Raw genomic sequence first — 15,949 nt, 5'->3', positions numbered from 1 at the left:
GATTATGGTATGTATCTGGTAAAGGGGTTTGCTGATGTAGTGAGAGCCAGAACCATTTGGCTGTGTGCGTGTGTGTGTGAATGAACAATATTTTTTCATGTCTACCACAGTTTTCTTCACCTCTTTCAGTTACATTTTTCTGTATTTGAGTTCCTCAAAGCTTTCCAAAGTTTGTGTCATTCATTAATTTATTCATTAAATCAATAAGCCATTTGCAGCAACATGGATGAACCTGGAGATCATCATTCTAAGTGAAGTAAGCCAGAAAGAGAAAGAAGAATACCATATGATATCACGCATATGTGGAATCTAAAAAGAAGAAAAAAGGGGGAGGGTATAGCTCAAGTGGTAGAGCGCATGCTTAGCGGGCATGAGGTCCTTGGTTCAATCCCCAGTACCTCCTCTAAGAATAAATAAATAAATAAACCTAATTACCTCCCCCCCAAAAAAAAATTAAAAAGAAGAAAAAAGGGGACACTAATGAACTCATCTACATAACAGAAACGGACTCGAAGACATAGTAAACAAGCTTAGGGTTACGGATGTTGGGGGAAGGGGGTGGGAAGGGATAAATTTAGGAGTTTGAGATTTGCAAATGATAACCACTATATATAAAAATGGGTAAGAAAAATTTCTTCTGTATAGCACAGGGAACTATATTCAATATCTTGTAATAACCTTTAATGGAAAAGAACATGAAAACAAATATATATACATGATTGGGACATTATGCTGTACACCAGAAATTGACACATTGTAATTGACTATACTTCTGTAATTTTAAAAAAGCAGCAGTTGTAACAAAAAGATGAATCTTTGCTCTTGACCCACAATAAAATATCCAACAATTCTTTAAATAAATAAATAAATAAATAAATAAATAAATAAATAAATAAATAAATAAATGTATGTATGTATGTATGTGTTTGTGGCGTGTCAGCTAATCAAGACATTGTTCTATATGTTACTGTCCTGCAGTGATGGATAAAATAGACAAGTATCCATGAAGTCAATGGTGTACATTCTAGTGGAGCGAGAGGCATAATAAACACAAGTATGTCATAAGATTCCATAGGCATGAGTGCTGTGGACACAAAAGAAGCAAGAAAGGAAAGAGGGAGTGCCGTGATGAGGGGCTGGGGTTGAAATTTTAGATAGGTTGACCAGGTAAAGACTCAAGAAACCAATTGGCTTTGAGTTAATCAAAGGGAAGGGTATTTTGGGTGGACCGGGCCTAATCAGGTGAGCCCTTTAGAAGGGTTCAGGCATTCTCAGAATTATGAGAGTCTCCTGTTCACCTTGAAGAAGCACACTGCCCCGTTGTGGAGCAGCCACGGGGCCTCTAGCAGTTGAGGCTTCAGTTCTGCGGTTGCAAGGAGCAGAATTTTGTCAATAACCAGTGAGCTTGGAAGAGGACTAGGAGCCCAGGTGAGACTGCAGCCCTGAATGACACCTGGATTTCAGCCTGGTGAGATCCTGAGCAGAGGACCCAGCTAACTTGTACCCAGACTCCTGACCCATAGAAACCATGAGACAACACATGTTTTCTTTTAAGCCACTGAGTTTGTAGCCATTTCTTATCCAGAAACAGGTCACAAATACAGGATCTAGTAATAGCAAACTCCTTCAGTTTTATTTGTTTGAAGATGTCTTTATTTCACCCTCATTTTTAAAGAATCATTTCGCTGGCTAAAGTTGACAGTTATTGTCTCTTATTCTGTTGAAGATAGTATTTTTTGTCTCTGGCTTTCATTGTTGCTGTTGAGAAATCAGATACTAATCTAGTAGTTACTTTGTGGTGAATCTGCTCTCTTGTTCCTTTTCTATACTTTAAATCCCCTTTTCTGTTTTTAAAAATAAGTGAAATATACTCATTTTATATACTGTAACAACATTCCACTATCAGTCATCTTTGCAGGTTTGGATAGTTTATGGCAGCTTGTTTATTTGTGTGTTCAGTGACTTTGTGCCCTCATGGTGCTTGGAGGTTTAGCTCTAGGAATGATTAGATTCCTAGGATTAAGCTACTTTCCCCAGAGAGAGTTTACATTTAGTTTGGCCAGGTTTCCAGGAGTGCTGTACTGACTTGGACCACTTTAACTTACATTTTTGTCTTGGAATTTTTCACCCACTCACATGGTACACACTCTGCCCCCAAATTTGTGTGGGTACAAACATTATTTTGAATTGTAAGTGAGGATTTCCCCCCAGCTACACCCAGATACTTTCCTTCTATACCTAATTTGTTGAGCATTAGTATCACAGATACTCAGTTTTGTCAAATACTTCTGCATCTATTGAGATGATCATATGAATTGTATTTTTATTCTGTTGATGTGATTTATCATTTATTAATTTGCTTATATTGAAACATTCTTGCATCCCACGGATAAATTCTATTTAATGATGGTGTACGGTTCTTTTAACTTGCTGCTGAATTCGGTCTGCTAGCATTTAAGAATTTTTACATCCACGTTCATCAAGGATATTGGCTTGTCGTTTTCCTTTTTTGTAGTGTCCACATCTGGCCATGGTATTAGGCCAATGAGGCCTTGTGAAATGAGTTTAGGGATGTTGACTTTACTCCAAGTTTTTGAAAGAGTTTAATAAGGATTAGTAGAATTCACCAGTGAAGCCATCTCATCCTGAGATTCTCTATGTTGGGCGGTTACTAATTCAATCTCCTTACTCGTAATTGTTCAAATTTTCTATTTCTCTGGGATTCACTCTTTATACGTTGTATGTTTCTAGAAATTGACCCATTTTATCTCGGTTGTTCAGTTTGTTGCCGTACAGTTTTTCATAATAGTCTCTTGTGATTATTTATATTCCTGTGGTATCAATTATAGTGTCTCCTCTTTCATTTAAAACTTTATTGATCTGGAGGGCAGGTAATAGCTCAGTGGCAGAGAGCATGTTTAGCACGCATGGGGTCCTGGTTTCCATCCCCAGTACCTCCATTTAAAAAAAAAATCTTTTTAAAAGTAAAATTTAATTGATTTGTGTCTTTTTAAAATTAGTCTAGCTAAATGTTTGTCAATTTGGTTTATCTTTTAAAAGAATCAACTCTTAGTTTTATATTTTTTTCTATTGTTCTTTCTGTTCCCGATTTCATTTATTTCTACTTTAACCTTTTTTATTTCCTTCCTTCTGCTAATTTTGTCTGAAGTGTTGCTCACATCTGTTGTTTTCTTTTTCTTTTTGCATTTTGTAATGAGTAATAGTTATTTTACAATGTTGTGTCAAATTCTAGTGTAGACCACAATTTTTCAGTTATATGTGAAGATGTATATATTCATTGTCACTTTTTTTTTTTGCTATGAGCTACCACAAGATCTTGTATATTTTCCCCTGTGCTATACAGTATAATCTTGTTTATCTATTCTGCATTTTTTAAATCCCAGTCTGACCCTTCCCACCCCCCGCCCCCTTGGCAACCACAAGTTTGGATTCTATGTCTATGAATCTGTTTCTATTTTGTATTTATGTTTTGTTTTTGGTTTTGTTTTTTTTTTTTAGATTCCACATAAGAGTGATTTCATATGGTATTTTTCTCTCTCTTTCTGGCTTACTTCACTTAGAGTGACATTTTCCAGGAACATCCATGTTGCTGCAAATGGCGTTATGTTGTCAGTTTTTGTGGCTGAATAGTATTCCATCATATAAATATACTACATCTTCTTTACCCAATCATCCGTTGATGGACATTTAGGCTGTTTCCATGTCTTGGCTATTGTAAATAGTGCTGCCATGAACATCGGGGTGCAGGTGTCATTTTGAAGTAGGGTTCCTTCTGGATACATGCCCAGGAGCGGGATTCCTCGGTCATATGGTAAGTCTATTCCTAGTCTTTTGAGGAATCTCCATACTGTTTTCCACAGTGGGTTTCCTTGCTTCCTTCTCCCACTATTAATGATTTAGATATCTTCTTTTACAATTTTGTGTTTATTCTTTTTGTAATTCATGGCAGTTATCTCCTTTCTAGTTATGAGTTTCTCATTTTTGTAGCATCCATTTATAATTTATATTTCCCCCACAACTTGCCCCTTTCAGCCTTTACCATTTATAATTTATCATATTTCTAATGAGTTGAATGTCCTCAGTTACATATGGTTTCCAGAAATGCCTGGTAACTACCCAGTTGATTTCTGCAGAAGTGGTTTTTCAAAAACAGAGATTCCTAAACATGCTTCTAATAAGAGTCTTGCACCCTCAGAGATGTTTCCTGAGCCGTGGTCCAGGTTAACACTGATGAAGAAGATTTAATGATCTGTCCCTTGAGATTTTTCTGCTGATTCCCAGGAATGTAGAAAGTTTACAATAATCCCTTTAAGTGATTGTGACCTTTTTTATTTTTTTATTTTTTACATTTTTTATTGATTCATAATCATTTTACAATTGTGACATATTTTGTTACTATTGATGTATTAAAGAAAGGCAACTTTCCACAATTCATACTTTCTTCTATCTGTAACAATTCTCATAAGAAAAAGAGAAGGGTTTCATTGTACATCTTATCAAGGTGTAAAAAGATAGTTTTTTTTTGCAGATACATAAACATGCAGAATCTAGGCATGCTCTCTCCCCTATTTAAACACATTCGATTTCACTCCCTTTAGGAAAGGCATTTCTTGCACTAATCTGTAGAACATTAAAGTCCCACATATACTACAAATAAATCAATTTGTCGTAACACTTCATTTCCTAAAATGGCTTTATCTCCATTACACACATCATTTTTATTTTTGTATCCAAACAGTGTGCTCAGTATTAGTTGTAAGGAAGAGAAAGACAAGAATTTATGTCAACAAAACTATACATAAAACCTAGCAGGTCATGGGAATGCAGGTGATTAGCCAGAGTTTCTGCACAACGCCGTGGCCGTCAGGAGGCTAGGGCTGAGCTCCTCTCTCCTGCATGAGCACACACACCCTGTGGTTTCAGCCACGGCCCTTACTCAGCCAAGCTTCCCTGTCATGAACTGAAGTCTGTGAGCTTCCTGTAAATATCACCTATGAGTCTATGAGCTGCTCACTGAGAAAGGCATGCATTGTGTCAATTAGATTTATATGGCTGCCAACAAAAGCAAATGACTGGCTAGCTTACAGAGAAACACACAAAAAAATTCTCTAAGTGTTGTGTTTTTCTAATACAAATGAGTATCTTGATCACATTCATTTATGTGACAAATGTTACATTACTTGTAGTTATTAATCACTCCATTTCATATAACAAAAATAAAATGTAATGCATTTACTATAGTCCCCACTTCCCTTACAGCAGGAGCCACGGACAAGCGTCCCTGCTGCGGGCGGGAAGAGTGGCGCGCATGCGCGCGGACACACAGCTGCGCAGACGCGGGAATCGCCCAGAGCGTGTCGGGCGTCCGCCGAAGCCGGTTGCTCCTGGGCCAGCTCCTGGAGGAGCGCGGCCCGGGGTCTGGGCCGCCGCGTGCCGTCGCCTCCGCTGCTGTCGCCGGGCAGGTAAGGGGGCGCTGGTGCGGGCGCGCAGGTCGGGGAGCCGGCGGGTGAGGCGTGGGCTGTACCCTTGGGGAGGCGCACAGGGAGGGCTGCGGAGGTGAGGCCCAGGCCTTGCAGCCCGTTAGGACCCTGAGGCGGGTCCGGGCCGCCGCCCTGGCTCGTGGTGCCCCACCCCCCCACCCCCACATTAGTAATTCTTGAACCTCGCGTCTTCGTCGCCGCTTATACCCAGGTTTGGAAAAGCGGATGCAGCCCCGGGAGGTGGGAGGGCGCCAGCCGGCCCCGGAGCACCTCCGACCGGGCCTCGGGTCATGGCCTGCTCCCGGCGGGCGGGTGCGGTGCGGTCACGGGGGCCACCGCGGTGGGATGGGTGCTTCCCCGTGTGAGCCCCTGGGTTTGTTCCCTATTCCCCCGCGGCCTGGACTGGGGTGGCCTCTGCTTCCCTATGTTGGGGGGTGCCCGTCTCGCAGCCAGCCTGCTCCTGGGAGGCGAAGTGGTGCTGTCAGGGTGCGTGGGCGGCGGCGGCGGCGAGGGCAGCGGGGAGAGGGCTCTGCCCCTGGGAGCCTGTCGTCTTGCTCCCATCTCCCCCGCGTCCTGTCCTGGGGGCGGCCTCTGCCGCCCCACGTCCGCAGGTCACAGGTTACAGTGTCAGTCCGCTCCCGGGAGGCGGGCATGGTGCAGTCAGTGTGCCGGGGCGGTGACAGGGACAGCGGGAAATGCGATCAAATCCCCGCGCTCTCAAGGGGCAGCCCCAGTTCCACCGTCGCCACTGCAGCCCCCACTGACCACACCCTGCCCGCCTCCCAGGAAGAGGCTGACAGGGAGAAGTGCGGTCCATGAAGCTGGAGCAGAAGAGGCCTCCCCCAGGCCAGGCCATGGGGGTGATGGGAGCAACTTGATTGTCTTTAGCAGGGCCGCCCCTAGCCCCCACCGCTGCCGCTGCCTGCTATCCATCCCCAGAATCGCCGTACCCTCCCCCTCGCAGGTCCGTGTGCACAGGGCCTCCGCCTTTGGTGTCCGGTTCACCATCCGGGCCATCACCCACCCAAGGGCCCGTGGTGAGCAGTGTGCAGCTCAGGACCACCCTGACCCCATTGCTCAGATGAGGCCCTGGGTAGGCAAGGCGTCGTGATGGCAATTTGAAGTGACTCTATTACCCACCCCACCCTCCCCTGCACTGCTCCGAGGAGCCTTAGACACAGGACACAGGGCTGTGTGCCCGCGCACTGCACAAGATCTCCATCTGGCGGCTGTCGCCATGGTGACCAGGCCCAGACCATCCTGCCCCTGGCAGGGTGAGGGGGTCAGCCCCGGGTAGGGGTGCACTGGCAGTGAGGGGGGAATCCTACAGTGACGGGGGACAGGCTGCGGAGTGAGAGGCCGCTGGGAATGGAAGTGACCCAGCTGAGGAGTGAGGTGGCCATCCCTGGGTGAGGGGCGCTCGGAGTTGGGGGGATCTGGCTGAGGGGTAGGGGGTAATCCCGAGAATAGGGGATCATCTCTGGATGGTGGGGGGACCTGGAGTGAGGCATAAGGGGTCAGCTTGGTTTGTAGGGACTGTAGCTTCGGACTTAAGGCAGAGTGTGGGGGCGGAAACTTCTGTGTGAGGAAAAGCAGAGCGGTCTTGGGGGTCCAGTTGGGGACCAGGCCTGGCCGTGGGTGGCGAGACTGTGACGGGGGATGGGGCGGAGGTGAGCTGAGGAAGTGGGGCTGGGGGCTGTGGCCTGGCCCGTGCCGCTGGTGGTATTAGTTGGGTGCTGGGACCTGGTCGGTGGCGGGGTGGGGATGTTGGGGTTGGGGACCCAGCCGGCCCGGGCCGTAGGTTTTTATGTCTTTATGTCAGTAACTGTAGATTACTGTAGCTGTATAGTGCGTTTTGAAATTGGGAAGTGTGATCGTTCTTTTTCAAGATGGTTTAGTCTATTTTGTCTATTGTTTTTGTCTCTCTTGGCATTTCCATATATATTTTTAGGCTCACCTTGTCAATTTCTGCAAAAAAGTCATCTGAAATTTTTGGTAGGGATACTACAGATCAATTTGAGGAATCCTGCCTTATTAACAATAGTATGTTCATGAACATCACACATCTTTCCATTTATTCAGGCCCTCTTTAACTGTGTCCAATCATATTTTTGTAGTTTTAAGTATATGAGTCTTGCATTGTTGTTAAATTTATTCTCAAGTATTTTATACTTTTTGATATGGAATGTTTTGTTAATTTTATTTTTGGATTGTTTATTACAAGTGTGTAGAAATACAGTGGATTTTAGTACATTGACCTTATATACTGCAGAATTGCTGAGCTCATATTTTTTAAAATTTTTTGTAGACTCTTTAGGGTTTTCTATATATAAGATCATGTCATCTGTGAATACAGAAAATTTTACTTCCTGTTTTACAATCTGGAAAATCTTCCTTTATTTCTGTTTGTGTTTTATTTCTTTTTCTTGTTTAATTGCCCTGAGTAGAGACTGTAGTGCAATGTTGAATAGAAGTGGCAAGAGCAGACATCCTTGTTGTGTTTCTGACCTTAGGAGAAAAGCGTTTTGTTTTTCACCATTAAGTATGATGCTAGCTGTGGGTTTTCTAGTTTATTAATATTTCTGGTTTGTTAATAAAAGGGTATTGGATTTTTTCCCAATGCTTTTTCTGCCTCTGTTGAGATGATCATGGTTTTTATCCATTATTCTATTAATATGGTGCATTGCATTGATTGATGTTTCTGTGTTAACCCAAACTTGCACTCCTGGATAAATGCCACTTGGTCACATGTTGCTGAATTTGGTTTGCTAAATTTTTATTTTGTTGATAATTTTTGTCTTTTACTCTTGAACTTTTCCTTTCAGGTAGGGTTAGGTTGCAAACTAAATTGAGCAAACTCTGGCTAACTCAAGCAAAACCAGGAATTTTATGGAGCATATGAGGTCAGTAGGTTCAGCTCTGAGGATGGAGAGTCCAGTTACAAGAATCAGGGGGCCTCTCTACATCACCCTTTGGAGATTCCAGTGAATGAACATGATTGGCTTAGCTGAGGTCATGGGGCCAGGAAGGGTGGGACACCTTGAATGACAGTCTGAGAAATGCATGTGATGTGGGCTGAGAGTTTCCCAAGGCAGTATTCAGTGGCTGTGGTCAGGAGGAGATATGAATAGTTGGCAGGGTCTGCCCAGAAGCAAAAGTCTCTGATTCTGAGAAGCACATCATTAAAGAGTTCAGCATTTCATCATGGTTGAAATGATGGTCTTTGAAATAACTGAACTAAGTTGAGTCCTGGTGCCGCCATTACTGTCTGTAAGATTCTGAGTGAGTAACTGGATCCCTCTGGGCATCAGTTTGCTCAACTATACAACTTATATAGAGGCTTCGTCCTAGGGTTGTTGTGAAGGTTGAACAGACTAATGAATATAAAGTGTTTAGCATAGTGTGTGTTGTGAAATAAATGGTAGCTGTTATTAATAAAGTAAAAACTTTTTATAGTACAGTAAATAATGGGGGACCTGAGGAGTGGTGCCACACTGTCCTAAGAAAGCAGAGGAGGTGTTATCAGGGAGGCCTGCCTGGCTGTGGTGGGCTTTGATGATTTGTTGGACTTGGAGGAGCTATTCTAGCTTTCTTCTGGGAATAGTTTTTAGTGGTTTTAGCCAGAACATGTGGGGAAGAGTTCCAGGTAATATCATGGGGCCAGCACCTCTGCCCTCCCCTTTCCCCATCCTCTTGTGAATCCCCTGGGACTGAGACATGGCCCTCTCTGCGATGCCTGAGTCTTTTACCCAAGGTGAGGCTGGCGCCCAAACAGTCCCCCACTAGAACCCAGCATTTTCATTTAATAAAGGCAGACCCTAAGCTTCATGGAGAGACTAGGGAACTTGGTATTCATCTTTTTTTTTTTAAGTATTTTACATTTTTATTGATTCATAATAATTTTACAGTGTTGTGTCAAATTCCAATGTTCAGTACAATTTTTCAGTCATACATGGACATATACACACTCATTGTCACATTTTTTCCTCTGTGATTTATCATAACATTTTGTGTATATTTCCCTGTGCTATACAGTGTAATCTTGTTTATCTGTTCTACAATTTTGAAATCCCAGTCTATCCCTTCCCACCCTCTACCCCGCCCCCCCCCCCCCCCGGTAACCACAAGTCTGTATTCTCTGTCCATGAGTCTATTTCTGTCCTGTATTTATGCTTTGTTTTTGTTTGTTTGTTTGTTTTTGTTTTTTAGATTCCACATATGAGCGATCTCATATGGTATTTTTCTTTCTCTTTCTGGCTTACTTCACTTAGAATGACATTCTCTAGGAGCATCCATGTTGCTGAAAATGGCATTATGTTGTCAGTTTTTATGGCTGAGTAGTATTCCATGGTATTCATCTTAGTGGGAATTTATTTTTCATTTACACATTAGTAAGCCAGTGGAATTTTCTCTTTTTTCACATAAAATTTAATGCTCTTTATTATAAAATTAATATCTTTTCATAGGAGATGTGGAATTATACAAAGTATGAAAAAGGACTACAAATTACCTGCAAACCCACAACCCCGAGAACATGGCTGCTAACATTTGGGAAATAGCCTTCCTATCTCACAGGCATTTCTCTCTGTGTCTGTTTTAAAAAATCAGAATCACACCATTTTGTACCTAATTTTATACCTAAGTTTTTTCGCTTAATGATGTATCATGATCATTTCCTTATGACCTAAATCATACTTTATAAATATGATTTTTAATGGCTATAAAATAGTCTACTGTATGATATACCGTAATTCATTTAAACCCACCTTCTGTTATTGGACATAGAAGTTGTTTTTAATTTTTCATTATTCTACATAATATTATAATAAATATTTTGGAGCATAAACTTTAGCACCTGTCTCTGGTTGTTTCCATAAGGTAAATTTCCTTAAGCACAATTGGGCATTTTTTATTAAAGAATTGTAAGCGCTTCATTTTGAAAAGTGAATGCATACACATGATAAAAAAAATCCAAACAGTTCAAAATTTAAAATTTGAATGCATGCTACCAAAATGCCTCCCGCGGGCGAGCACCAGCGCACGTGTTCCCAAGAACACCGTCTTTGTTTCCTCCTACTCTTACCGCCGGCATGCTATTAAACACTTTGATCTTTGCCCATCTGATAGATACAAAGAGGTTTAAAATTATGGTTTTAATTTGTATCTGTGAGAGGTTGATCACTCTTTCATGTGTTTAAAAGCCATTTATATTTTTCTGGGAACTCTCCATTAATTTTTTTTCAAGCCTAATTTTCTATTTTTTCCCTTTATTGATTTGTGAGGGCCTCTTTAAGTAATGGAAAAATTAGTTCTCTATTTTATGTTGCTTATATTATTTCCAGAGTTTGCTGCCTTCCTTTTTTTTCTGTTGGCTGTGCAGAGAGTTAAACATTTTTAATGTAGTTAAATCTCTCAATCTTTTGTTTTTTTCAACAGCTCCTGGATCTTGTCCAGAAAGTAACACAAAAAGACTTTTCCCTTTCTGACATTCTAAGTTATCCTGTATTTTTTCCCTAGTACTATTATGGTTTCATTTCTATGCTTAAGATATTTGATATATCCAAAATTTATTTTGGAATGAACACAGAGGGAGGTATCCAACTTGCTATCTTTCTAAATGCCTAGCCAGTTTTTAGAATTAATTTGAGAATGGATTATTTCTAAAGATGGTAATCCCAATGGCCACAGGAAGCCCAGCATGGGGTCATTCCAAGCCAGCAGGTGAAACTCACCTGTTACCTTTTTGCCAAGGGATTCTGGGCAGGTAGGCTAGGGGCAGGTTGTAGTGAAGTATCTCTAGGTTTTAACCTTGCATCAAGCAGAAAATGATGTAGAAGGATATTATTTAGAATTACAAAGAATTGCTTTTAAAAAATTGCATTGTAGAGTTATCTTCTTGTTGTATAGATGCTACAAGAAAGAGCTTTCTGGAACCCTGGCTCCATTATCTGCTATCTTGAGGGCATTAACTCAGTGTTTAATCAATCAGAGGTTTTTTTTGATAAAAACATTTGTACAACTTATTTGCAAGATACTTCACAGTGGGGTTTCACAGTTAAAAAAGATATGAAACAGAAGACAAATTGTTGGTTACATGTAAATAAATAGAAGCACTGGGGGGAAAACACATTTTCACTATTATAACACTTAAAAAAATCTGATGTAGGGAGTGGGGTCCTTGCAGTGTATCCTGGGGATCTTGTTCCCACCAAAAGATGTTGTTCATCAGGAGGGGTCATTTAATAAAATACAGGATTCTCAGTTAGATTTGAATTTCAGATAAAAAGTGGAATGATTCTTTAGTATAAGTATGTCCCAAATATTGCATGGGGCATACTTAAAATATTTTTCGTTATTTATCTGAAGCGCAAATTTTACTGGGCATCCTGAATTTCTCATTGCTAAATCTAGTAACTCTGCCCCAGGGGACATTTGACAGTGTCTGGAGACATTTTGGTTGTCTCAGCTGAGGAGGGGGATGCAAGGGGCATCTAGTGGGTAGAGGCCAACACTCTATAATGTACAGCATGGACCCCACCACAGCAAAACTTATCCATCCAAAAATGTCAGTAGTGTCAGAATGAGAAACATTTTAACTGGCTTAACACATTTCTTACAGTCTGTAATTAAGAACTCCCTAATACGAAATTTCCTTTAGAATCACAGTTGAAGAAACCCTAAGAGTCCCTTGGGGAACTGGCTTTTTTCATTCTTTTATTAATGACAGTAAGACCTAAGTAACTAATTTTGTTTCCTTTTTCTCTTTGACTGTCAGGAAACTCAGACCAAATTAAAAGCCGAAGCATAGGCTGTGTGGGATCTTACTTTATATATATATATAAATTATCATTATATTTAGTAATTATATATTAAGATAAAATATACGTTAACTTAAAATAATATGTATTTAGATATATATTTACTTATATATTATATAAATATGTATTATTTTAATTTAATTTTTTTCCTTCCAGTTTTACTAAGATATAATTGACAAACAGCATGATATAAGTTTAAGGTGTATGACATAATGATTTGATTTACATACATCTTCAAGTGATTATCATAGTTTAGTGTACATCCGTCATCTCATGTAAGTAGAAAATAAAGTAAATATATATTGCTGTATATATATATTTTATTTTTTACTTTTGGTCTTAACATTTTTAGCTGATTTGCATTTTCCTGGTCCTAATTCTTATTCTTTATTCATTTTTCACCATTTCCTGTAAATCACTCAGATCCCCTGTGGGATGACCTATGATACACAACACACACACACACACACACACACACATACACACAATTTAAATACGGAGTTTACCAGACATTTGACAAGGCCCTGTACTGTGCCCATGGGAACCAGGTAGACAAATGGGGGTTTTCCCCAATATCTAGCAGGCCTCAGGAAACATCTGTGCTCTCCGGTTTTCTCTTTACCTACCAGGCCTTAGAACACCTTTGGGGTTTGTGCTCAAAAATCAGAGCTGCCTGAGACTGGACTTTGGGCACCAGGTGAGTGGACCCTGGCTTCCTCCAACCTGATCTTGAGAGGCAACAGAGGTCTTTCTCACTGCCCAGCAAGTGACGGGCTCTCGGGGACAGAGGCCAAGCAGGCAGGGCCATGCAAGTCATGGAGACAGCCCACGAAGACACACACTGGGAACAAGATTGCATCTTCCCCTAGACCAGCGAGATGCTATAAACATAATCAAAATGTAATAGAAACTTTTTGGAAATGCTGTTACAAGGAGAAAGCATCAGTCTTGATGGAACTCCGCTCAATAGGCTTTGCGGAGCTAATGAATCATGGTCAGGACTGGGCCTCCCTATCTGTCTGTGCCGGGGACCATGTGGAGCTTGCTGACTCCTTGACTGGGGCTGTGTCCCGGCACCAGGCAATCCATCATGCTGCAGGGGGATGGCAGGAGGGGAATCACAGCATGCTGATAAACTAGGGGCTTTTTTCATTCCCAACTAATTTTAAGTAAATGAGCTCAGTTCAGACAGAGCAGGAAAAAGAGCCCAAAGAGATGGTGCTTCCGAGTTGTGCCTCAGTGGCGGGGCACAATGGCTCATGGGCCTGAGGGGAAGTGGAGAGCCAGCCCAGCCCACGGATAACGCTGTATTTATGGAAGGCAGGCACTGGCCCATGGAGGCGCAGGGAAGAGTGAGGCCAAAACTACTTCCAGACTGGTGCCTTGGACTTCCAGACTGGTGGAGTGGACTTCCGGACTGGTGGGGTGGACTTCCGGGTGCTGATGCTGAGGTCAAGGCTGCAATACCTGGGTCTGGTTTGGGGCTTGAATTTATGAGGGAAATCAGAAGTCAGAGAGTCAGAAATCCAAGCAGTGGGCTGATAACAGGAAATAGACCCAGAGGCCAGAAGCCAGGGAGCAGGATGAAGAGTGGAGTGCAAGATGGGCTTAGAGGCCGTGAGTACTCAGAGCTTCCTGGAGCCTGCTTTCATCTGGCAGGCGCTGCTTTCGGGGGTGAACCTTCCAGATTACAGAGCAGGATGGGGCCTGGAATGGGGTATTCTTGGAGAGGCCTGTGATTTGGGAGACTATGTCTGTTTTACTCATCCGCCTGTCTTTAGCACCTGCTCAGTGCCTGGCACCTGGTGGGCACTCATAAATACGTGTTAAATGAATACATGAATGAGAATTGTCCCTGAGAGAGCAGATTTTGAACATCTGGTCTGATAACTTCCTAAATTCTTAAAGTGTCTATCGTGAAATACATCACAGGTTCAGTCCCCGTTTCCTCCCACCCAGACTTGGACAGAAGGACAGTTTGAAAAAGATGTATCTTCATGGAGTGAGTTGAGCAGGTACATGGAAAGGAGCTCATTCTGGATGGGGCTGGTGCTGAGAGGGCACAGTGTGGGTAGATGGGAATGGCGGGACATGAAGTGAGAGGAGAGGCAATTGTCATTGTAGCACAGTAGGTCATAATGCCACTCAGGAGTTTAGACTTTATAGCCAGTCTGAACAGGAAGAGGTTTTCCTTTTCTGAAGCCACCCTCTGATTACTTTGTAGGCAGTCATTGTGGCAGCAGGGAGAGCAGTTAAGAGGCCAGTGGGGTGAAAGATGGTGGCGGTTTGGACCAAGGCTGGGTGGTAGAGTTGCAGGAAAGTGGGTAGTTTGAAAAATGTATTGCATATTTACTGTATTATTTGAGAATATGTAGTTCTTCTAAAAGGACAAGAAAACAAAAAGATGGATGAACCTCATAAGAAGCGCTTGGCATTATGCAACAGAGGCAAAACTTAGAGGATGTTTCAAGTATACACCATGAATGAGCTTGTGAGACTCAGGCAGAATTCGTAAGATGTGTTAAAAATATAGGTAGTAAGAATGTTAGTAAACGGCTAATCATAAATGAAATGACATATGTGGTAGAACAGACAATAGTACCATAAATAGAAATGGGGTTTCAAAATTGTAGAATAGATAAACAAGATTACACTGTATAGCACAGGGAAATATACACAAAATGTTATGATAAATCACAGAGAAAAAAATGTGACAATGAGTGTGTATATGTCCATGAATGACTGAAAAATTGTGCTGAACACTGGAATTTGACACAACACTGTAAAATGATTATGAATCAATAAAAAATGTTAAAAAAAATAGAAATGGATGGAAAGGCCACGTCATGATTGCGCCACTTCTCATTTGACAGCTAGGTCATCCCTAAATTGACCTGGTGTTACCAATCCTGGTCTTGTTCAGCCCCAACATATGGTCTGTCCAAGAAATGCAGGTAAAACCCATGGCTGTTCAGAGGTGAGTGGTCCAGCTGCAGCAGGGTCTAGGCATATGTACTTGACTTTATCTCTTCAATAGACTCATGTGTGTGGCCCCAGCACCTTCTGTCTATTGGACCCCCTTGCTGAAACTTTAACTCTGGTCCTCTGAACCATGCATCAGCAGGGAAGGCTGATGTGACAGAGAGACAGGACATATGAACATTGCGTACCTCAGGGTTCTGGGGTCATTTGGTCCTTCCAGCCACCCATTTAAGATGTACCCCCTCTTAAATGTGCCAACCAACCTCAAATCTTTTTTTCTTGATTTTTTTTGCTTTGTGTCTTAATTGGTTTAATGAACAGCATGATTTAAGCATCCCAATTTAGTCTGTGAGCCTTTGTGGTCTGTGAGTTGCCTGGTGGTATTCTTGTGACGGGAGAAGGCACACCTATAGCAGGGACAAGATGGTGATCAAGAGCTCTCTTAAGGTGAGAGCCTCCATCTCTATTCAGGAAGTACACATTTATTGCACCCAGGGAGGAAGGGCTCTGGGCAGAGGTGGCATTGCAGGGGAGTAGTTTTTGCTGCATTAACAAACAATCCCAAAGATGTATTTTAATGTTCACAGGTCATCTGACTTTTAGTTAACCTTGACTGGGTTTGGCTGGGCCAGGCTGGACTCCAGGCTT

The sequence above is a fragment of the Vicugna pacos genome, chromosome 15, assembly GCF_048564905.1.
Source record: "Vicugna pacos chromosome 15, VicPac4, whole genome shotgun sequence".
NCBI lineage: Eukaryota > Metazoa > Chordata > Mammalia > Artiodactyla > Camelidae > Vicugna > Vicugna pacos.
This window is presented reverse-complemented; position numbering follows the sequence as displayed.